The 24,427-nt window shown below is 35.0% G+C and overlaps 1 protein-coding gene and 1 pseudogene across 2 annotated transcripts in view; one reads left to right on the top strand and one right to left on the bottom strand.

The window, feature by feature from the left end:
* The window catches only part of SKAP2 (src kinase associated phosphoprotein 2), a 177,499-nt gene that overhangs the window by 76,418 nt on the left and 76,654 nt on the right, over window positions 1-24,427 (bottom strand). The window lies entirely within an intron of this gene.
* Window positions 126-1,061, top strand: LOC109731269 (developmental pluripotency-associated protein 2 pseudogene; annotated as a pseudogene).

Here is a 24,427-nt window from a genome sequence, read left to right as displayed (position 1 = left end):
CAGGGTCATCTAAAAAACACACACACACACACAAAAAAAAAAAGAAAGAAAAAGAAAAAAAAAAAAAAGTAAACTGCACATGTCCTGAACATTGCTGCTTTGCATTCCTCTAGGTGTTGCTGAAAATGTCAGACTCTTATGAAAGCAGCAAGAAGACTTTCTTTGAGGAGGAAATAGATGATGAGGAGAGTGTGATTTTGACATTGGTTCCATTTGATGAATCAAATATAGAACAACGATTGGAATCAACTGTTTCTTCAACTTCTGATATCAAACCGAACAACCCTGGGAAACACTGTGAAGTTCATCTACCTCCAACAGATGAACAATTCAAAGATCCCCCAAAAGCTAGACGGAAAGCACCAATTCTTCCTTTGCTAACCATTTTGCCTCCCATCAATAATGTGTGTCGAGACACTTTGCAGTACTGGTGCCAACAGCTCAATTTGAGTACTGATGGCAAGAAAACAGAAGTTTTTCAGAGGCTTCACCAGCATGCTTATCCTGAACAGAAATATGATATCCCCAAAACATCAAAGGAAGCTAGAGTACACCCATATTCAAGGACACACAAGACAGAGACCAAGAGAGCAAGGACCAAGAGAGCAAAGCTTCAGGAATGTTGCAAGATGAACAAGGAAGCAGAAGAGACTGGTATTGTTGAAGTGATATCGTCACCTAGGCAATCTTCATTGGCATCGTGGGGAAGGATTGCTGCAAAAGCTGTTCAGACTAAGGCTGCAAATTCCTGTTCTCTTCCTGCTTCTGCTGAGGCCTTTTTGACACAAGCCTCTGGCGTCAGGTGGTGTGTGGTCCATGGCGAAGCTCTCCCTGCAGACACAAAGGGCTGGGTTCGCCTGCAGTTTCATGTGGGTCAGGCCTGGGTGCCCACCACTCCCAGGAAGATGATTTCTCTCCTCCTGTTACCAGCCTGCCATTTCCCATCCCCGGGCCCGGAGGATAATATGTTATGCCCTGACTGTGCTAAGAGGAATAAGAAGATAATGAAAGCATTAATGACAACAGAGGATAAGAAACCATCTGGTTTGAACACAATGTAGGAACCAGAATATGCCATCTCAGAGTATTAGAGAAAGATGAATGTACTTTGCAGAACGGTGTAACCTCATATGAAGGAATGGAAAAGAGATCATATGAAGGAATCACTGAGATCTACAAAACAGAATCAGTGATTAGGACTCCACAGTGAAAATGGTTGACTGGGTGACAGCTTCATCAAGAGAGACTCTTTTGGGGGCCTGAAAAGCCACTAAAATAAAGTCATTGCAATAGAAAAAAACAAACAAACAAACAAACAAACAAAAAAACTCAAAAAAAGGGAGTTGGCATTACCGGAACAATTTCACCACTAAAGTTTGACTTTTTTATTTAAATTACAAATATCAAAATTAAAACTTTAAAAAAAGCAGTTCATGGAATATTAAATGGAAAAAAAATGTTGGCTAGCAATATGCAGCAACTGGTCCAACCTCATGTAAACAGTGCCGTTCAGCCACACCTGAACATCACACGAGGAGCAGTTCAGTGTGGTCTCATGTGCACTGGAAGGCACCTCAGAGGAGATTAAGGTAATAAAATGGTCTGAACTCTGAATCTGTAGTTTGCTCATGAATATTTGAAATACATGATGATCTCTTGAAAATATGGAAAAGACTTAAAACCCAAAAAAATATACATCCTATTAAAATTCCATATGAATAAATGATATAACACAAGTTATTCCAAATCAATCCAGACATGGTAAAATTTTACAATAATATATTCCATTACATGTTTCTTTAAGGATTCAGCTGTAATTAAATCATGTCTGAAGAGACATAATGTATATTCTGACCGGAAAACAAAATTTACATATAATGCTTTATCTATCTTCCTAATATTAAGATAAGTTGTTAATTATATTGATTAATTCAATTAAGTCTCCTTCATCTGGATAGCGCCATGTCTCACGCAAGACCCAGTTCCAATGTAGTTTTAAAAATATAAAAATACCTCAAATTAAAGGAAAGAAATAACTCATAAATTCCTCAGAGGATGCTGAATTATAGAAATGCAATACTTGATCCAATTCTTTCTCACCAACCAAAAAAAATCAGGTATGGTATTGCAATTCCATACATAGATAAGAACTGGTATAATCATTAACTTATCAAATGATGACTTTGTCAAGGGGTGTTTCTGAGAGAAAATATTTGTATGAATGTCACAATTGATACGGAACTGCAAAGTAATAAGAAAAAGATAAACAGTTCAATAGAAAAACAGGTAAAGAATATGAACCAAGCAATTCACAGAATAAGTACAAAGGTGAATAAAGATGAGGAAAGATGAGTATTTACTATTTTTTGTCTTTCCCCCAGCTCTCCCCACCTCTATTAGAATGTAAGTTTCATGAGTTCAGAGACCACAACTGTCTTGTCTATGGCTATATTTCCAGTGCCTAGATTAGAGCCCAGAATACAGGAAGTGCTTATTAAATTTTGCTGAATGAACAACCAAATAATAAACAAACCTCACTAAAACTAAAGAGAACAAACTAAAATAACATACTAGTTTTTAACTTATGAGACTGGCAAAAACTAAAAAGATTAATAACAAACATTCCAAGAGTGAGGAGGACAGAAGAGATGATACTTGTATGCACTACTTTGGGGAGTGTAACTTCATACAGCTTTGTGGATGAGAATATGACAATACCCTCAGAATCCAACTGCTAAGAATCCATCCTACCAATTAAAGTACAGGCACATATGGTGTGTGAGCCAGAATATTCACTGAAACATTATTTGCGATAGCAGAAAAATGGAAAATACCCAGCAAGAGAGACATTAAGAAACCATTTTAAATAATGCCATAGATATATGTGTATTAATATGGAAAGATATATACTAATGCAGAAAGATGTCCATGACACTTGGGTGAAAAACACAAGTAGCAGAATAATATGAATAGCAATATACCATTTTTTTAATTTTAAAAAATCTGATTCATATTTTTTCTAGTATATATATATATATTCATACAACTCAAAAAAGTCTGGAAAGACATACAGACATACAGAACTATTAGCAGTTCTTATTTCTAGGGATTATTTTCCTTTATGGCAGGGAGAAACAACTTTTTCTTTGTTACAAGCATATATTACATTTAAAAATTTACATAATATAATTTTTAAAATGAAAAACAAAAAAACCCAGGCTTTTAAGTAATTTAAATTTAATCAATTTATATTATTAAAATCATAGCCAGAAAAATGTTACCCATTAATCTAAAAAATTTAATTTAATCTATACAAGTATAGTTTTATCATACAACAATACAACTTCAAAATGATCTTCCCAACTCATGAAGGCACTACTGTGAGGATGTTAACATAGCTGGCTATTCTGCAAAAATAGGCCAAGACTCATGTATCCGCACAAGTTTTCATTCTGCCTGGAATATGCTACTCCCTCACTTTTCTGCACTTATTCACTGCTCACTACCATCAATGCCTAGAAAGCTTCCCACTCACCCTTCAAGATACAACTCAACTCTCTGAAAAGCCTTCTTGCTGTGACATAAAGAAAACATTTGCGAGAAAACTGATGTCTTTAAAAAAATTAAAAGAATATATTTTCTCTGACATAGGTAATTCTAATTATTGCTATTTGATTTTTTGAATTATTAAAAATCACTTAAATAACACAAAATAGTCATTAATTTTTAATTATCCAGATATTTCTACATTTTTTAAAAATCTCCACCTGCTTATAGAAACATAGCCAAAGGCTTCAAGACAAAACCTAATCTGGGAAAAATACTAATAGATTTTTGGAATTCCACATGGACTGCACATGTCCTTGTTTAGAAAACTAGCATTCATGACAAATTTAAAAATTTTTCAAAATGAAATGAATCTAGATTTGTTGATATTACAAAAATAACACAGTACCGTATTTTTTTTGCTGTTTCAGCTTAAATGCCCTCAAACCAATGTCAAAATATGCATAAAAATAATTGTACCAGGCTATAACTGGTATTCTAAATTCCACCTGGGAAATGAATTTTATGGCTATACCATAAACTTCTAAAATCCTTAGAAGTTTTAATAGATATGCTGACACAACCTCAACCATAACAGTTCTAGCAACCGCTGCTATAATAAATCTGTCAGTTTCTATAATGCCTATGACAAATCCATTAATATGAATGATGTACACCTCACACAGAGCACTACACAGCAAATGCACAAGTTATGTCATCCTCATTCTGAGTAGCAAATCAGTAATCAATATTTGTAAAAGCAGCAGCTAATCCTTTGTAAAATCACTGGTTCAGTGATGGAAGAGTTTGCTCAATCCACACAGTTAATCCCTCTTCATCTGCTTGAGCCCTCTATTTATCCCAGCCTCTTGCAGTGCTAGCTGTGGCAGATTAATACATCTCCACACGCTAAACATGACCTGACAATTGACACAGGATATTGTTGACAGGATAAGCTCTACAAACACTGGCCTTTTAAAAAGGAAGCTTAAAATTAACATTCAGAAACCCAAAGTTTACAAACAGGCTCACCACTATCCCTTCCCAACTCCAGTCACCTGATTTATTGAACTTACTCTTCTTGGGAAATATATCCATATTTTTGGCTTGAACAAATCTCATGGCTGATTCTAGAATGCTTATTTGTAAAACTTTTATTATTATTTATGCTTTAAATATAAGAAGTTTACCTTTATTTTAAAGAAGCACATGTGTATAGAGTCATTTGGAGAATTCTTATGTGTGGAGTAAAAGTGTTTCTCAGCTATTTCAAAGTTCTACATTTGAAGAAAATCTCAACAAAAGCATTCTAATGCTTGAAACAAAGCTTTGAGTGAAAAAAAGATATATTTTCATACTGAACAGTGATTAACAATATTATAAATAAAGCGCTCTGTGCGAACAGAAACAATATTATAAAGTTATAAAATAAAAAGTTTAATCATCCCTAACAATTAGCTGATATGACAGATCCCTCTTTAGGAATATATTAAATTTTACTTAAAGACCCAACATAAATTTCCTTAACAGAGTTATTTCAATTCAGATATTCCATGCATTCTTAATTGAGACTATATGAAGAAAAAGAAAATGCAAATTCATGTCAAATTAAGAGTAAAAAGTAGGCCTAGAGAGAAAAATTATTTCTTAACCCAAAATATTGAACAAAATTAATCTTTTAAAAAGACAACATAAACAACTCCTTTATATATACAACTTCTGGTTACAGTAGTCCCCCTTTATCCATGGGAGATACTTTCCAAGACCCCCAATGGATGCCTGAAACTGTGGATAACACTGACCCCCACACACACTATATTTTTTCTTATATGTACATACTTCTGATAAAGTTTAATTTATAAGTTAGGCACAGCAAGAAATTAACAATAACCAATAATAAAATAGAGCAATTATAACAATATACTCTAATAAAAATTAAGTGAATGTCATCTCTCTCTCTCTCTCTCTCTCTGAAAATATCTTATTATACTATATACTCACCAATTTTTGGACGATGGTTGACCATAGGTAACTAAAACCATGGAAAGCAAAACCTCAGATAATGGGGGCCTATTGTAGTTGTGTCTAATTGAGGTGGAATATCAACCAAGCTATTAAATCTTATAGTTTTCATTCCTCCTGAGAGGAAGAGGAGGCCACAGAGAGGCTGAGAAGGAGCAGCGTGAGAGGATCAGGAGAGAACCAACCCTCCGACCAGAAGCCAAAAATGTACAGAGTTTTAGAAGAGAAATGTCAGTAATATCATTTACTTCAGAAAGGCCAAGAAAAGGCCGGGCGCGGTGGCTCACGCCTGTAATCCTAGCTCTCTGGGAGGCCGAGGCGGGCAGATTGCTCGAGGTCAGGAGTTCGAAACCAGCCTGAGCAAGAGCGAGACCCCGTCTCTACCATAAAATAGAAAGAAACTAATTGGCCAACTAATATATATATAGAAAAAATTAGCCAGGCATGGTGGCACATGCCTGTAGTCCCAGCTACTTGGGAGGCTGAGGTAGCAGGATTGCTTGAGCCCAGGAGTTTGAGGTTGCTGTGAGCTAGGCTGACGCCATGGCACTCACTCTAGCCTAGGCAACAAAGCGAGACTCTGTCTCAAAAAAAAAAAAAAAGAAAAGAAAGGCCAAGAAAGAGAAGTACTAGAAATTGTTCACTGAGTATGGAAATTCGGAGGTGATAGTGATCTTGCTGCGATATTGGAGAAGAGATAGTGTGGGTAGAAGCTAGTCTGTGGCAATTAAGGAATGAAATGGGAGAGAGTGGACCTAGGAAGACACAACTGATCTTTCAAAAAAAAAAAAAGTAGTGAAAGGGAGAAGAGAAGAAACAAAAGTCAGACAGGAACACATTTCTAGTTTATTTCCTAATTCAGTATTTGTAGCAACAGTTCCAATAGTTCCATATCAAATTATACTTTAATGCAACACTTAGTCTTTAAAATAACTAAAAGCCAACATTCCAGTTTAAAAATCTAATAATTCTTAAACTTTATTTAGTAATAACAAATTCATATGTAATGTTAAAAAATGAATAAGAGGTTAAAATGATAATTAGTATTTGAAAATTTAGTGTGACATCTCCAATTTAATGCAAAAATGTCTTTTATGGTATGTTGCATACTTTAAGAATGCAATCTTAAAATTTAATAGCTTTTTCAGATATTAAGCAAAATAATTTGCTAGTCAGTTGAATTTGCTATGAAAAGAATTAAATATATTACCAAATGCTACAAGACAACTGGCTCTAATTAGCCTTACTGAAGGAAGCTGATGCATAGAATGAATAAAAAGACAGTAATACTAGTTCAATATTATAGGTGATCTATCCATGTCAAGAATTAGATAAGTAGAGAAGTTTGCCAGCAGCTAAATTTCAAAACTCTTTTGAACCATAAAAATCACTTGGAGGCCACAGCCACATTTGCTATTTCATGCCATCTTGAAATAGTGATGTTCCCCTCGTACATTTAAATTATCATACTGCAAAGTTTGATTTATTCATAACTTTTGAAAAATACATTTATTGAACAAACTTTCTCATATTCAAATTTTTAGGTCTACTGCTTGTTATCTTTGAACCTCCTAATAAAATTGCTTAAGACCTGAGAAGTACAATTAGTGTTCTCTCCCATGTAAATATAAACACACATATGTAAAATGGGTGCATGTGTGTATAATGTGCTCACACACAAACAGTACTGTGCAATATATCCTAGAGAAGCTAATGCCTGCCTTTTTACTTCAGTGATGTCCATAAAAAACTTACGTTCTTCAAATACGACTGATTTTCCAAGAAACAGTAAATATTTTTTAAGGTGAAAGTAACTGAATGTTTCAAAAGAAAGCAATTTATGACTTCTTTCAAAAACCTTTCAGATTCTTAGACACCTAAGTAACCAAAATCATAAACTTGCAACCCAATTCGCCAATGTTACATGCATGCAAGAGACAAACTAATACACACACAAATTCCAATATATAACAATGGCTTCATTAACAATATATTTTACCTGAACTAAGTTGCTAGTCAGGCATTAGTTTCTTCTTTAGGATATAATGAGAAAACAGCATGATGTGTGTCACTGGCCAACTGAAGTTTTCATGTTCTAAAGAAAATGTTATCTTCAAGTCTGAGACTTCAGGTTTCTATATAAATATTTTCATTTTTCATTTATATTTTCATAATACCAAGTATTTACTTGCTGGAATATTAGTAGATATTTTTCTTGTGTTTTTAGTTTTATTAATAAAACCAAAATTATCAAGATTTTCCAAAGAAGCAATTTTTTTTTTTAAAGAGATGGGGTCTTGCTCTGTCACCCAGGCTAGAGTACAATAACATGATCATAGCTCACTGCAACCTCAAACTCCTGGGCTCAAGTGATCTTCCCACCTCGGCCACTCAAAGTGCTGTGATTACAGGCATGAGTCACTAGGTCCATCCCACATAAGAAAATCTTTTAAAAAGAAAATAAACAGTCACACTGAAAGTGATCTAGTAATGCCGTAAATGTCTTTGTAGACTCGAACATAAGAGATATAAAGTCTGAATTTTCTATTTGAGGTTATTATGAAAATACAAAGGCCCCCCAAAAAAATTTTGTATGAAGCTCATCCCATTATTATGGCTCAGTACACCATATCATGATGATTTGTCCTATCACTGGTAATGTTAATTTCATCATTTATTTAAGGTGATAAGTGCCACATTTCTCCATTGTCACATTCCTCTTTTCCACTTTATAGACAGTAAGTATCTATAGGAAGATACTTTAAAATGATCTAAATATCCTGTTCTTTCTTAAACCTTCACCCACTAGTTTTAGTATTTATAGATTTAGAATTCACAGATCCTTGCCTGAATTAATTGTTATGTGTCACTTAACAATGGGGATACATACTAAGAAATGTGTCATGAGGTGATTTCATCATCTGAGAACATCATAGAGTGCACTTACACAAACCAAGAAGGAATAGCCTACTACATACCTAGGCTCTGTAGTACAGCCTATTGCTTCTAGACTACAAACCTGTACAGCATATTACTGTATTCAACACTGCAGGCAATTGCAACACAATGATAAGTATTTGTGTATCTAAACATAGAAAAGGTACCGTAAAAATACACTATTATAATCTTATAAAACCATCACTGTACATGTGATGCATCGTTGATTTAAACATTGTTATGTAGCACATGATTGTTATTTCTATCGTGATCACAGATGGTGATGTTTCCAGCCTTTCTTTTAAATAAAAACTCTTTACTTCATATGAGAACACTGAAAGCTAGAAAAAAGATAGTAGTTCAGAAATTGAATAATTTAGAAAGAGAAATAGTTGATTCTTGCCCTGGTAGACTCTGCAAACACGACTTGAGGTGTATGTGTGTGTATAGGGGTATGTGTGCATAGGGGTACATATACGTGTGTGTGTGTTAATATTTTTGTAACCATCTAGCAACCAGGTACAGTACCTCATTATGCATATATCAAGAACAACTGTGCCATAAAAAATAGCAATAGCATAGTCATCCAAAAAAACAGATCAGGAATCAGAGGACTACTCCTGTTGACCCCTAAACTTCATTGTGGATTCCTAGATGATTCAATCTTTCTAGACTTCACTTGTAAAGTAAGAGGCATGGACTAGATAACTTATAAGCTTCTTTCCAACTCTAGTATTTTACAGCTTAATAATACTAAAATATGTTGATTTATGCAAAGATCCTTTTTAAAATCTGATCTTTACCATCTAACTTTATACATGTCAGAGAAAAAAACCACTAAAACTGGAGGCAAGTATAATAACTATTTAGGTAAAGCCTACTTAAAGATATTTCAAAGAAAATAAAATCATGCCTCCTTTCAGGAAACTTCTGGTTATGATTTATAACACAGCATTTTATTACATTGTCTATATTAAATGGTATAGATTTCATCCAACAAAAGCAATAAAAGTATTGTTTCTATGAGATATGTGTTATAATCTGTTAATATGCCAACTTATCCCTAGGTATGGTTAGTGATATCAAGGCTTTTAGATGATAATCAGTTTAGGACCTAAGGACTAAAACGAAAAGGTACACCAGCCTACTCAAATCAAAGAACCTGGTTCCTAGAGCTTTTCTCCCACACTTGACAGAGAAAACAATTTGAACAAACTTAGCCTTGATAGTTTAAAGTCATCAAGTAGAATTCGCGAATGAAACATGTCTACTGTACATCTAGTGATAAGTAGGTCACGTAATTGATATTCACAAAGTTACAGTGAACTTGTGATGTCAGTGGGTAGGAACAAAATCTAGGCTGAAGCCACTGGGCATATGTGTATTTTGTATAGAATGTATGAATGCCTGTGTGTAATGAGTAGAAAAAGTGTATAAATATTTATAAGATAAATATTTATAAATAAATATTTATGTATTTACTAAAATGGAATATATTTTCATATCTAGGTGCTGTCCCTTTTTATGTTTGCAACTTAATATTTACTTTCTTCACCTATAAAATGGGAATTTACAAGTCATTCGTGAATAAATGTATAAACCTGACAAAAGTACCACATGTTTAGATTTTGAAAACAATGATAATTACTGTGTATAAAGCAAAAATCAATATCTTTAGGGAAATGATCAAAGTCAAAGCTGAAGCACTTTTATGCAGGTCATTCTTTCAGTTTGTAGCAAAAAGATAACACCAGCAAAACAGCATGAGAAAGTTGTATTGGATAACAAACAGGTTTGGGGACATACAGGTTTGGGCATAAGCTACTTGAGGACAAGACCACTCAAGTTTTATTCATCTTCCTTTCCCACTGCCTGGAACATAATTATTCAATAAACGCACGTTGAATAAATAAGAGTTATTAAATAAGGATATGTATTACAGGGATCATCCTTTACACCAAAGGATTAGTTTTCCTTTTCATGTTCAATTATAATAACCCTGGTGAGCCATAAAGGCAAATTATGCCCTCGGAAGAAAATAAAACTCTCATTAAAGTCAGTAAGGACCATGTAAATATCAGAAACCCAAAGCCTATTGAATTTTTTGTATGCAGCACTTTACAAAGCGCTTGGCAAACATTCAAACAGCCAGCCAGAGGAAATTCCAAGTGAAACTCAATCCATATGAGTGTTTGTTTTATGAAAGCCAACTATTTTTATGGCATGTAACTTTAATTGGTAGCAGATATAAAATATCACTTTATAGTTATACTGTATGTTCATTCAGTTGTGCATAGAGTTTAGGATATTTAATTAGTAAACTTGTAACACTAATAGGAAATTTTATACTCTTATAATGCTGGGTCCAGTGAGATTGCTTACCCTGTTGTACCCACCTATATGAGGTTTGTTTTTAGTATTTTATTTATTTTTTATTTTTTAGAGATGGGGTCTCTGTCACCCAGGCTAGAGTGCAATGGCGATCATAGCTCACTGCAGCCTCAAACTCCTGGACTTCCCACCTCAGCCTCCCAAGTAGCTGGGATTATAGTCGTGAGCCACTGTGCCCATCTATGTAGGTTTATTAAATAAATCCACTAATGTTCTTGATGATCCAGTCTGTCATCTATAAAACATATTCCCATGTGGGATGAAGATAAGATATTCTCCAGAAATACACTCTGCACGGTTTAGGGCTTAGAGTCATTTTAAACTCTCCAAACAGGCTAATTCAGGCATGATATTATGTAGGTCCACCATAAGCAGCCACAAACATCACTTCGTGTACCCTTACTATGGCTGTTACAGATTGGCTAAAAATACCGGAAAACAGGAATGAGACACCATTTTACATTTCTCTCTTCCTATCTCCCCACTGAGGATATAAAGGTGAAAACTCTCCTTTTTTCCATTGTAGGTTATATGAATTGAGATTTATTACCCTTCTCAGGATGAAGTCAAGATAATTTGTATAAAGTTAGCATGCTCCTTGGGTATTTCTTGGCATGCTACAGGCTTTTTAGTTACATTTGTAACTAAATGTACATTTGTAACTAAAAAAACTTTTCAGTTACATTTGTTCTGTGTCTTCTAGCTAATACATTTTCAAAGAAGCAGCAACAAACACCAATTTAATAAAGTGATTCTGCAATTGGGTAGCAAGCTAAAATGCTGGGCACCTCCCACAAATTTCCCCCTTTTCCTTCTGCATCTAAAATGCATAACTTCAATTACCAAGAACTTTATTTCAGAATTAAATATAATATTTTTACATAGTCTCCATCCCACATCAATAAGGCATAATTGTCATTATTCAATGAACAATAAACATTTATTACAAACCCAGTATACGTCAAGAACCATGCTAGCCCCTGTGGGACACTAAAACAAAGACAACACAGGTTCTGTCATTATCTTATATCTTAGCTCATTTCTTGTACCTGAAAAGTAACAACATGTGATGAAACAACAACCATAGTGTTGCAGAAGCTTAATACATAAACCGAATCAAATGCAATTAAAACATCAATACCTGAGGAAAGGCTACTGTAAGGTTTAAGACAATAAGGTATGACAGCCCAGTGCTGTTAGAAAAGGCAGGGCCAAATAATTATCACTCATAACGCTTCTTTTCTTCCTCCTGCACTGCAATTTTTTTTACAGGTAAAATCAGATTCTAAAAGCATATCAAGGGCCACTTTGAAGACAGAAAGTTCTCAAAAAGAGCAATATGCATCTTGAAAGGCAGAAAGGAGGGGAGAAAGGATTCCAGCTTCTTTGCCCTGCTAAAATGTGGTATCAGTGGAAGTTCCTCCCTTAACTCTGTATCTCGCTGGCTATTGTCCTCTCTTTCCTCGACCTTCATTACTGACACCACTTTTATTCTTTTGAATTTTTTATTGAGATAATTACAGATTAATATGCAGTGGTAAGAAATTATAGAGTCCCTGGTACACTTTGCCCAGTTTCCTCCAATGGTAGCATTTTACAAAACTATAGTATAATTGTACAACTAGAATACTGACATTAATACAAATCACCAATCTTATTCAGGGACTTCCCAGTTTTACTGTACTCATTTGTGTTGTGTGCATATGTTAAGTTCTATATAATTTTATCACCTATTTAGGTTAATGTGTGTACCACAGTCAAGATACTGAACATTTCCAACACCACAAGGATCCCTCCTATTGCCCTTTTATAACTATGTGTCGACCTCCTTCCCACCCCTATTCCCCTTCCCTAAATTCTGGCAAACACTCTGTGTCTTCTATTCCTATAATTTTGTCATTTCAAGAATGTCATATAAATGTAATCATATAGTATATAACCTTTCGGGACTGGCTTTTTTCACTTAGCATAACTGCCTAAAAATTCATCCAAGTTGTCATGTGTATCAATAGTTCATTCTTTTTTATTGCTGACTGGTATTCCAGGGCATGTATGTAAATTTGTTACTACTTAGATTTTTAAAATGGTAATTTGCTTCTCTACTTTTCACTTCTCATTCCTCATCCACTGCAATTTGACTTGTACCCATACTGTTTCACAGATATGTCACAAGATCACTATAATCTCTGAATTTCCATACTTAACAGACAATTTTTGGTATTTATCAACCCCAGTTATTTTTGAAGCAACTGACATTATTGATCATCCATTCCTACCCTAAACACTCTTCTCCCTTGGTTTCTAGTCAAACTATTATCTCCTGGTCCTTTTATACAATTTGTTTTCAGTCTACTTTTATAGACTTTTATTGTTTGCATCCCAGTCCTTAATGTGGACATTCTCCTGGCATTCCATCTTCAGCGTTTTCACTTCTAAAATCCTACAACACCCTGCTAGTGTAATTTTCCCCATCCTTATAACTTTTACTACATCCTATGTGCTGAAGACTCAGCCAAGACATTTCTCCTAAACTCCAAATCCATATTTCCAAATGACTAAATGTTTTACCTTCTGAATTTAATGCATCCAAAACTGAACTAACTCATTACCCCCTTTCTTCTCACTATGACTGACCTAATTTCAACCACCTCCTTTTTTTCTTATAATCTCTATCTCTATCTCTATGAAAGGCTCCATATCCATTTAGTCATCCCAAAACCTCAGACTCATCTCAACTTCTTTTCCTTCACCTTCCACATCTAACTAATCACCAAGTCCCATCAATTATATCTCTGAAATATTCCTTGAGTTTATTCCCTCCTCTTATTCCTCACTATCATTTCTTTAGTTTAAGCTCTTACCATTTCTCATTTCTCTCAGATCATCACAACAGCTTGTTTCTACTTCTGGTCTTTCCAGGCCCTTCTCCAAACTTCTGCCAAGGTGCTCTTACCTAGTCACAAATCTGATATGTCATTCCTACATCAGAATCTTACAATGGTTCCCCATTGTCCATAATATGATAAAACTTCTTAGCACTTCTTAGCACAACACATAGGCCCTTCAACATCTGTCCCTTGCCTACCTCTCCATCTTATCTCAACTCTGGCACATCTATATTCTATGCTGTCATCATTCCACACTATGTGCAGTTCCCAAATGTTCTATCTCACAAACCAGTGATTCAGGTCTCTCTGAATGAAGAATGAAGAGTGGTCTCTGAGAGAACAAAGATGTAGCTGGGACTTCCAGGACATCAAAAGAGTTGAAATCACTAATTTATTTAATATTCAAAGGGAAAAATGTTAAATGTTAACATTTAACATTTAAATGTTAAATGTTTGAAAATATTCTAAATTTAAAACAATGAACAAATATTTTAAACATTTAACATAAAATACATCTTGTCTGGATATATAGTAGTCATCTGGTTCCTTCAACTCCAGAGGAAGAAATTCAAATACTCTCCTAAACAAATAGGCCGGAAAAAGAAGTGACATAGTTAACATAATCTTTCTAGGCACTTGAACATAACACAAAATGAAGTCTAAATTATGAAATTTTCAGAGATATCATGAGATCGTTTTCTCCCCCAAGAGACTGTGTATCAGAAATGAGGAAATAAAATTTGCTACATATTAAATAGTATACATTAAAAGTTCTTCAAATATTTGATATTATTTTCTCAGATGTACAGGATTCCCAAATATTTAGTTTTAATCTTCTTTCAGTTTTCTTGCTTTGCCTTTAGCCACTGATAATAGACTGACCAATTTGCATCCTAAGGCAGTGTATTCCTGTGATTATCCACATGGTAGCAGTGTGTTTCAAATTAAGGTCACCACTGCAGGAATATAAATGAGTATCCAAAATGCCTGCAGAAAGCAGCTGTTCATTTTTTATTTTTACATATACAAACATAAGAACACTAAAAAATGAGGGTAATAGGATATCACAAAAGTACAGTGTCCTGTCAAGATAAACAACAAGATACTTAAAGGGAAAAGTAATAAGAAACATGTCAAAGAGAGGCACGAATGGTATTTTGAGGTAAAAACAGGAAAAGTTCCTGGTAAAATATTACATTCCCATTATTTTACAACTCAAAATCTATAAATGAACCGATCTGCATGTATTTAAATCCTGGGAATATATAACTAAAGTTATATATTTTGAGCTATATATTTTGACATGTCAATCCTATCAATTATATTATATCTAAGTTCTATAGCAAAATGTAGCACAGAATCCTTTTGATGACCCTGAATTGATGTCTGACCACTGAGACCTAACTCAGAACACTGCCATGCTGTGAGAACTGTAATCACAAGTCTAGAAGTTGTTTGTTCTAGGAAAATCACTACTGGCAAATAAGAAAGCCCTTACTTTTAAGGGCTGAGGAAAAAAACATTTTGGGAAGGCAGAATTTACAGTGCTTAAAAAAAACAGGGCTAGGATTAGCCTAGGTTCCACTGGGAAAATAAGTAATTTAACCTCTACTTATCCTCAGTTTCCTTTGCTACAGAAGGAAACAATAAGAACACCAATATTAATTTGAAGATTAAATGAATAATTTATTTAAGCACTTAGAAAAATACAGAGAGTTTTCTGGGCCCTGCTAGTTCCATATTCCATGATTCTGCTAGCAATATCAGTGCTACACAAATACTCATATTTTTTAATTCATAAAAAGGACATCAAAAACAGCAAAGAACTTTGAATTGATAGACACATTTCTATCACTGCATTCATTACTCTGCACTCTAATCATCTGTTTATATCTGTGACGAGTACAGCACATTAATCAACGTCATGCGCTCAGGAGTCAGATCTGGGTTTCCTAGCTCAAGTTCAGCCACTCAAAAGCTGGATGACCTTGGGTAAGTATAAGGATGACCTCTGAGAAAACATATAACACTTTATATCAAACACATATATTTCTTACATGACTAAGATAAATATATTTTGTGATCAAGTAATATAAACATAATTCAAGTACTGTATGTATAAAATAAATTACATATGTATATACATATATAATATATAAATTCAAAGCAAAAATAAATTTATTTCCTCTCCAAATATTTGATATGATTTTTAAAAAGTAAATAAATGAATTATAATGATCTACATTGTCAACATCAAAAGCAACTAAAAGGACCATTTTTTTCAGACTATGTAATGTTTGTCTTAATAGCCAAGACATTCTAAACTTAAGTCTAGAATTTCAAAAGACTCAGTAAGTTAAACCACTAGTTGAAATGAACTGGAGGTGATAAATTTGAATGGGTGACAAGATTTAATTTTTAAAAATATTTTCCATAAAATACAGTGATAAGTATTCTCAATCTGTGAATAGAAATGCGAATTGAAACATACTATCCATAATTCCAAATAAATCCCTGATGGGGGACATATTACTTTAAAAAACTTATTAAGGATTACTCGTAATTGCTGTCATTAAATACTTGTTTATAAAATATAAGAATAATTCTAACATTTCCTCCACAATCTTTTTTTAAATAGTGAATAAATCTACTTTTTCTTAGAGACAATACAATCTCCTGCCCTTATTACCACAAATTCTGAATTAATGTAATAAATTCCGTTAATTTTATAAGTAGTTCTCTATGTCATAGATCAGAAAAATTTGAAGCCTAACTATACTCAAAGAAATTTAATAAAGATATAAACCAAATTTGTTCCTTAATATCAAATGCCCCAAGTAATACCCAGGACAGAATGGTATACATTTTAATCTTTCTCTAATCCCCAAACTGGCAACCATATGACAATACATTTCCATTCATATCATTCTATAAAATATATGACTTAAATTAGGATTAGCTTCTTATCGGGATTCTGAGGCAAAACTTTCACAATGGATAGTCAATATCATTGTACAAATAAGACCTATCTAGCGAGAGAATAGTTTCTATTCAAGTACACAGTCAAGATCTAAGTTATAAGGGTAAGTCAGGCAATAGCTGCAATGGAAATTCAAGGGATGACAGGTTTGATGAATCTATTGGAGAAGACATGGAAGCCATAGGGCTTCTTATCAGTGTTGGAAAATGGCAAGCATTTAGGATAAATGCTGATGGCTTGTGAAGGAGGCCAGCCTAATAAAAGCAAAGGGTTATGAAAAAGAGAAGAAGATTATGATTAGAAGAGCCTTAAAAAACAAGCAAATGAATATGGACTTGATTCAATAGGCAATCTGCAACTGATATAGGATCTGAGAAAGACATGACAGAAGTATGAGTTGAACTAAGCAGAATAAAACATCTCTACCAAATGGTCTCTAGCAAATGATTCCATCAATACAGTATTTTATGAAATTAATCTGGCAGGATGGAATCGGGAGCATGAACAGAATTTGAGAGATCTTTTAGTTTAGGAGTCAGCCACAGTATTTCCTTGTGATGAGGATCAGACTCAATAGCTACACTGAAAGTAGACATATTCAACTCACTCATTTCACAGATATTTACTGAAGGCCTGTTATATGCTGGGTGTTGTGCTAAGCATGGGATTTATAATGGTAAACATGGTCCTTTCTCTTATGGTGCTTACAATATAGTGAAGAAGGTGGGCAGAAAAAAACAAGTAAATAAACACAAACATTACAAATTGTGATAAGCACTATAAGGGAAACAAAAAGGGATGGAGAATAATGCAAGTAGCAGAAGGAGATGGATTTTAGAAAGGATGCTCAAGGAGGCCCCTCTGCAGAGAAATCTAATGATGTGAAGGGTCAAGGGGCAAGAGTATGAATGTTTTCTGGCACAAAGAACAGCATATATAAAAGCCCTAGGGAGAAGTTTGGTTTGTTCAAGGAACGTGAGCAAGACCAGTATAGCTGGAGCACAGTGAGGGAAGAGAAGCAGGACGTAAGATGAGACCAGAGAGATAGCACAGACTGACTGTACCAGACTTGACTTCGAGGCAATGAGAAACTACTGGAGGATTTTGATCAGGGAAGTGACATAATATGTCCAAAAAAATTTAGAAGGAAAAACTATTGAATTGGTCATAAATTAGATATAAACAACAGAAATTATACCTGAAGTCCACTTTTAAAAAACAATTTATGTTTTAAGACTGGAGAAGCTGTTGTATAATAATCTAATACACTAAAGTCAGTACCTAAAACAGGTTGCAATAATTTCAATTTCAACTTACATGAACTGCACTGATTAAGCTCTTACTAGTACAAACATATCACAAACCAAGAGTGTCCTGAGAACAAGCAATTAGGGTCAACCAAGGGAAAATACCCTCATCTCTTACTCAAGAAATATAATACATTCAATAGAAAGTACTCATAAGGTATGTACCTGTAAGAAAATCACTGAGATAAATTTGAAAGACAACTAAACTTTCCTGTTTGTAGCCCTAATTAACTTTGGATAAGATGCTTAATGTTTCCACGCTGATTCCTGTAAAATGAGACACCTTAGTAGCTCACAGAGTTGTGTGTATTAAATGAGTCAATGTTTGTAAAGTGCCCTGAAGAGTATTTGGCACATAGCAGATGCTCAATAAATGTTAGCTGCTGCTATTATTGTTGTGGTATAGATGTTTTATTCTGCTTAGTTCAACTCATACTTCTGTCATGTCTCTCTCAAAATCATTCAATTGGTTTTGAATAATCTAAATAATTTCTATTCTTGTATAGTGACTATCTAGCCCAGGGATGGACAGTAAATTTTTTTCAGTTTTAATGCCCAGAAAGATTCTGTCACAACTACTCAATTCTACCTCTGTAGCTTGAAAACAACCACAGATAATAAGTAAATGAATAAGCATGGTTGTGTTCCAATAAAACTTTATTTATAGGCACTGAAATTTGAATTTCATATTATTTTCATTTGTCATGAAATATTATATTTTTGATTTTTTAAAACCATTTAAAAATATAAAAACCACTCTTAGCTTACAGGTTATATAAAAACAGGTGGCAGGCTATAGTTTTGTCAATCTAGATATTTATAAATACAAAACCCTTTTAGTCATAATTTTTCCATATGTAAAACCAAAGTGAATGTAATCAGCTTTCCTAACTTCTAAATGTTCAAATCTAAAATTTATTTTCATGTAAGGAATAATATCTAATTCATGGGCTCAATTTTTTCCCTGACTTCCTCTAGTCCAACATACCACATAAAAAATCATGGCTAAAGCAGTGCAAAAGATTATTGTACTAAGTGTCATTTAGGTCTGAAGCCATAGTGTATGAAACACATGTTTACACAATTGAAAGCTTACAGAGATCCCTGTAACATAAAAATTTCTATTATGATACTAACTTTATTTACTAATGCTTATTTTACAAGATAACTAGAGCTGTAGCCAGTTTGTCATTAACACAACAAAGGACATTTATCTAGCCTCACTAAATCCCTGCAAACAGACATAATTGTAATAAAAGAAGACAAAGATAGAAGCTTATCTCCCAGCAATTACAATCAATACAAATGTGATCTTCCAACACTTTGTAAAACAGTGTATATTACCTAACATTAGCTTTGAACAGAGGAGAATGCATCTATTAATAAAATACAACAAAAAAAAAATAATGTTTTGTGGAGGGTTTTTTTCCCCTAGTAAAAAAGATGAAGTCTTTCTGGAAAACAAGGGGCATATTTGTCCACTTTGCATATATCTCCAATTCATAACAGTAAAAATTCTATATATCTGTTAAAAGAAGATGAAAGTGCAAGTGCCAACCTGGGTGCTATTGCTCCTTGCAGAGATATTTGCATATTTACCTGCAACTAAAATAGCCAATGAATCAATTTTGCAAAATATCCTTAGTTCCAAGGGATGCTTATTAATGGGAACCTTTTAAAAGAAAGCTAGGTATTATCCCTAGGCTTTGTGAAGCTGCCATTTTTTACGTTATTTAAATACTGAATCAGTGACAACTCCTAAATAAAACACAAGACTTTAAGTTCAAAAGCTAAAACTCAGCTTTTGATACTTCTTTCTGCTAATCCATCACCAAGACCCATGATTTGGCCTCCTAAGGACCGCCATCACTTCTGTCTTGGTTAGCACCTCCACCACCTCTCTAAACCAGTCATTGTCATCTCTCCCCCAAACTTTTGAAACAGCCTCTTAGCAGCACCTGCTCTGATCACTCTCCTACATACTGTTCCTCACTCTACAACCATTCTTCAAAGCTCAACCCAAGTGTTTCTTCCTCAAGGAACGTTTCCCCTGTTAGCATCATGTACCTCTGCTTTATGGCATATGCTTAACAGAACTTGTAGATAATACTGGTTTTATTCGCTTCCATGCTTATGTTTATTATCTCCACTAGATGTTAAGCTTCATGGGGGTAGGGTTGATGGATCCCAATACCTGGCATAATCCTGGCATATTGCAGGAGTACGATGATTTTACTGACTACTAAATATGCTATCAGACCTTATCATATAATATCATTTGTATATTTATATACATGTTGAGGAATTTCTTGTTGGCACCAAAGAATCATCTGGTGATTATTTAACTGATAGTTAATATAAGATACTGATAAACCTCAATTAGCCAGAAAGTCTGATTTACTGAACAAAATCAGATATAATTTGATTATATATAATCACCAAATGCTATATCAAATTACAATAAATAAATATCACCTTAGGCATCTTTTGAAGAGATTGGCTAAAAGTTTTTTTTTGTTTGTTTGTTTTTTTAAAAAACAACAAAAAGAGTTGTATTAAATAATACACTTTAGAAAAATGCTGCTATGGTCTAAATATGTATCCCCACCCCAACCTCCAAATTCATAAGTTAAAATCTAACCCTCAAGATAATTGTATTAAGAGGTGGGGCCTCTGGAAGGTGACTAGTTATAAGAGCCCTTGTGAATGAGGTTAGTGCCCTTACAAAAGAGGCCCCAAAGAGCTACCTGCCCCTCCACCATGTGAGGACACACAGAAGGCATCATCCATGAGAAACAAGTCCTCACCGGACATCAAATCTGCTGGCACCTTGATCTTGGAATTCCCAGCCTCCACAACTGTGAGTAATAAATATCTGTTGTTTATAAATTACCCAGTCTGAGGTATTTTGTTATAGCAGCCCAAATGGACTATCCAAACAACAAAGAATATCTTGTTTGTTCTCTCCTCCTTCCCTCCCACCTTTATTTTGGTCTTCCTCCAATCCATGCTGTTACTAGGTTGGTGTTTTGGTGGGGCGCAGGGGGGATGTGACTCCCCACCAATACTTCTCTGATTATCTCTGAACTCCTTAGCAATATATACAAGACCCACCAGAATCGGAACAAACATGCTACTAATCCAGCATTTGCCAGCCTACTGTCTGACCCTTTATTATTTAACTCATACTCATCCTTCGGGAGTCAGCTTAAGCATCATCTCAGCCAGACTGCCTCCCTCTGGGCTCGAAATCCGTTCTACGGACTCCCCTCTATTAGAACACTTCCAGTGGTATGCTGAAGCCACCTCCAGGTGGATCAAGCTGATTGTTAGCAACCCTTCCCACCTCCGCAGTGATATCATCTTGTTTGCTAAAGGGACCAAAAAACCAACACAGATGCAGAAAGAAATCTTACCTAAACTTCCCTTCTCTGACTAAAACAGAGCTTTACAAAAGTCAGCTGCCACAACTGACCCTTACCCACTTGCTCCTCCAGTCAGAGAGCCACCAACCTTGGGCACCAGGACATTAAAAAATAAAAAGAAAAGTTGTGTGTAAACAAGCCTCATCAGAACCTTTTATCCTCTGAAGCTCTAAACATCCTCCTTTTGTTAAGTTGATATATAAACCTTTACCTCTTACTGTTCAGGGAGTTACTTATTAGTGAGTGCTCCCACACATGTGTGAATAAACCTTGTCTTTTCTCCTGTTACTCTATTGCCAGTTAATTTCCAGGACCCCAATCATTCCAACCTAAATTGGTAGAGGAAAAGTTTTTCCTCCATGTGGGAATATTTATGCAGTAGAAATCAGCAAATGCTACAAACCAGGCTTTCTTCCTCTGTATGAGCCGGTGATTAAACATTTACCATAATACCACAGCCTATCACCCTGCATTCTAATCCTTCATGTTGCTGTCTGTGCACCCCCCACCAGAATCTGTTTCTGAAGGAAATGAGTCATTCGTGTTTATCTCAAAGTCTGATCTACCTGAACAAAACTGGATGTAAATCATCATGTACACAACAAGTCACAACAAATAATTATCAATACAGGCATAAGATTGACACATGGTGGGAGTTTAAACTGACTGCTGAAGAGTAAACATAACAACAAATTATAGGGAAAATTATTTTTAAAACATTAGGCATTGAGAGTGAGGTTTTTCCCTCTCTTATTAAAAAGGAATTCCCTGTGGCTCACACCTGTAATCCTAGCACTCTGGGAGGCCAAGGCGGGTGGATTACTCAAGGTCAGGAGTTCGAAACCAGCCTGAGCAAGAGCGAGACCCCTCCCCCCCCCCCCGTCTCTACTAAAAATAGAAAGAAATTAATTGACCAACTAAAAATATATATACAAAAAAAAAATTAGCCGGGCATGGTGGCGCATACCTGTAGTCCCAGCTACTTGGGAGGCTGAGGCAGTAGGATCACTTAAGCCCAGGAGATTGAGGTTGCTGTGAGCTAGGCTGACGCCACAGCACTCACTCTAGCCTGGGCAACAAAGTAAGACAACAAAGTGAGACAAAGTAAAAAAAAATGAATTCCCATAGTTAAGAATTTAGGGGGAAATATACTGTTGTGTATAATTTACTTTGAAATGCATCAAAATATGAAATGAGTTGATGAAGGAATAGAGGGTGGCAAGCTGATACGTGATTAAGCAAGGTCAGGAAAATAATGAAGAAATCTAAGTAGTGTATAGGTAGGTATTTACTACAAAATTCTACCAATTCTTTGCAGTATGTTTGGAAATTTTCATAATAAAATGTTGGGGCAAAACTGAAATGTCATTTTTTTCCTCATGAAGTATACAAATAGTTTTTACCTTCATTAAAAGCCTACTAAACCCTTTCCATATACCCAAGTTCTGGAAGAAGAAATATGCCTTTAGTATTCTGAGTTTTAATATAACACTTAAACCTTCCCCAGACATCTGTGGGCCGAGAACAAGAATACAAATGGCGGCCCACATAGCATATGTCTAAATATTAAGAAGTTACATGACAACCTAAGAAAACATGGTCTAACCTCCAAACTTAACAAATATACACTATCATAATAATGTGGGAGACCATGATCAAATTTGGAATCTTAGATTCCTGAGAGTTCCACATCTCTTTTTTCCCCACACCTGGTTCTATCTCATACCCAAAGGAGTCTTGTGCACATGCCCACCCTTCCATGCTATATCCACATTCCCCTGCACACAACCCACAGTTACCCTCTCTGCGTATGGATATACACAGCAATAATATGCTCCATCTACCATAGGACAGACCCATGCAAGAGTCCCAAAAGGCCCTAGGAACAAGCTGGGGGCCATCTTGACAGGGATTTCAGGGACCCTGTGTACTCAGAACATAGTCTAGAAAGTGAGGTAAAATGAGGTACAGATATGAGTTAGACACCTCCCTCTTGACCCTGGGGACTCCAAATAAGGGTATAGCTGGAGACAGAACCAATTAGGACACTCTAAAGTACAGGAGCCAAAGCAGGGACCCCTCTTACCTGGGTCTAAGGGCTGCACTGGCAATTCTATACAAACTACTTGGCAATCATGATGCGAGAAATCAGGACAGTGGGTGGGGGGATTTCTTTTTAACTAAAATTAGAATTTAATATAAAAAAGTTAAATTCATTCATTCAACCAATATTCATTAAAGATCCACCTTTCTAGAATTGGGGATATCGTGTTGAACAAGACAAAGTCTCTAACCTTACAGAAATTACATTCTAGTGAGGAGGAACAAATAAATAAACATAAATAATTTCTGATAATGGAAAATGGAAAACAGGCTAGTGGGATAGAGAATGACGACAGAGGTTGGGGTACTACTTTAGGCATTCTGGGAAGATATCTCTGAAGAAGTAACCAGTGAACTGTACCGAGGGATATTAAAGAATCAGTCAAGACAAGGGAAGCAGGAGGAAGTAGAGAAGAGCTCACTCCAGGAAGAACAACAGTTAGGGCAGGGGACCCAAGGCAGAAGGGAGCCTGGAACCTTCAAAGGGTGCATGTGTGCATGCATATGTAAAAGAAAAAGTTCTTAATTATAATAAACACAGGCCCTAGCTAGAGCAGGTCATGGCCTCTTTAGTATGTAAATTATCTCAGTCTGTATCTAAACACATACTTTCTCCACAAAATGACAGTTGTAGAATATCTTGTTTTTCCAAGCATATAACTCTTTGACTTTATTCTACCTATAGAATTGTTCATTTTTTTAAAGTTAGGAAAATCTTATCTCTATTCCCTCCATAGATCATTCTATTTTAGAAAGCAATAATCTAATGTATAACCAACATTTTATATCTTTTTCCCATAACTAATAAATTTTTAATCATTTGAACAC

The sequence above is a fragment of the Microcebus murinus genome, chromosome 9, assembly GCF_040939455.1.
Source record: "Microcebus murinus isolate Inina chromosome 9, M.murinus_Inina_mat1.0, whole genome shotgun sequence".
Lineage (NCBI taxonomy): Eukaryota > Metazoa > Chordata > Mammalia > Primates > Cheirogaleidae > Microcebus > Microcebus murinus.
The sequence above is the reverse complement of the archived record's forward strand: the minus strand, read 5'-3'. Positions and strand labels throughout refer to the sequence as shown.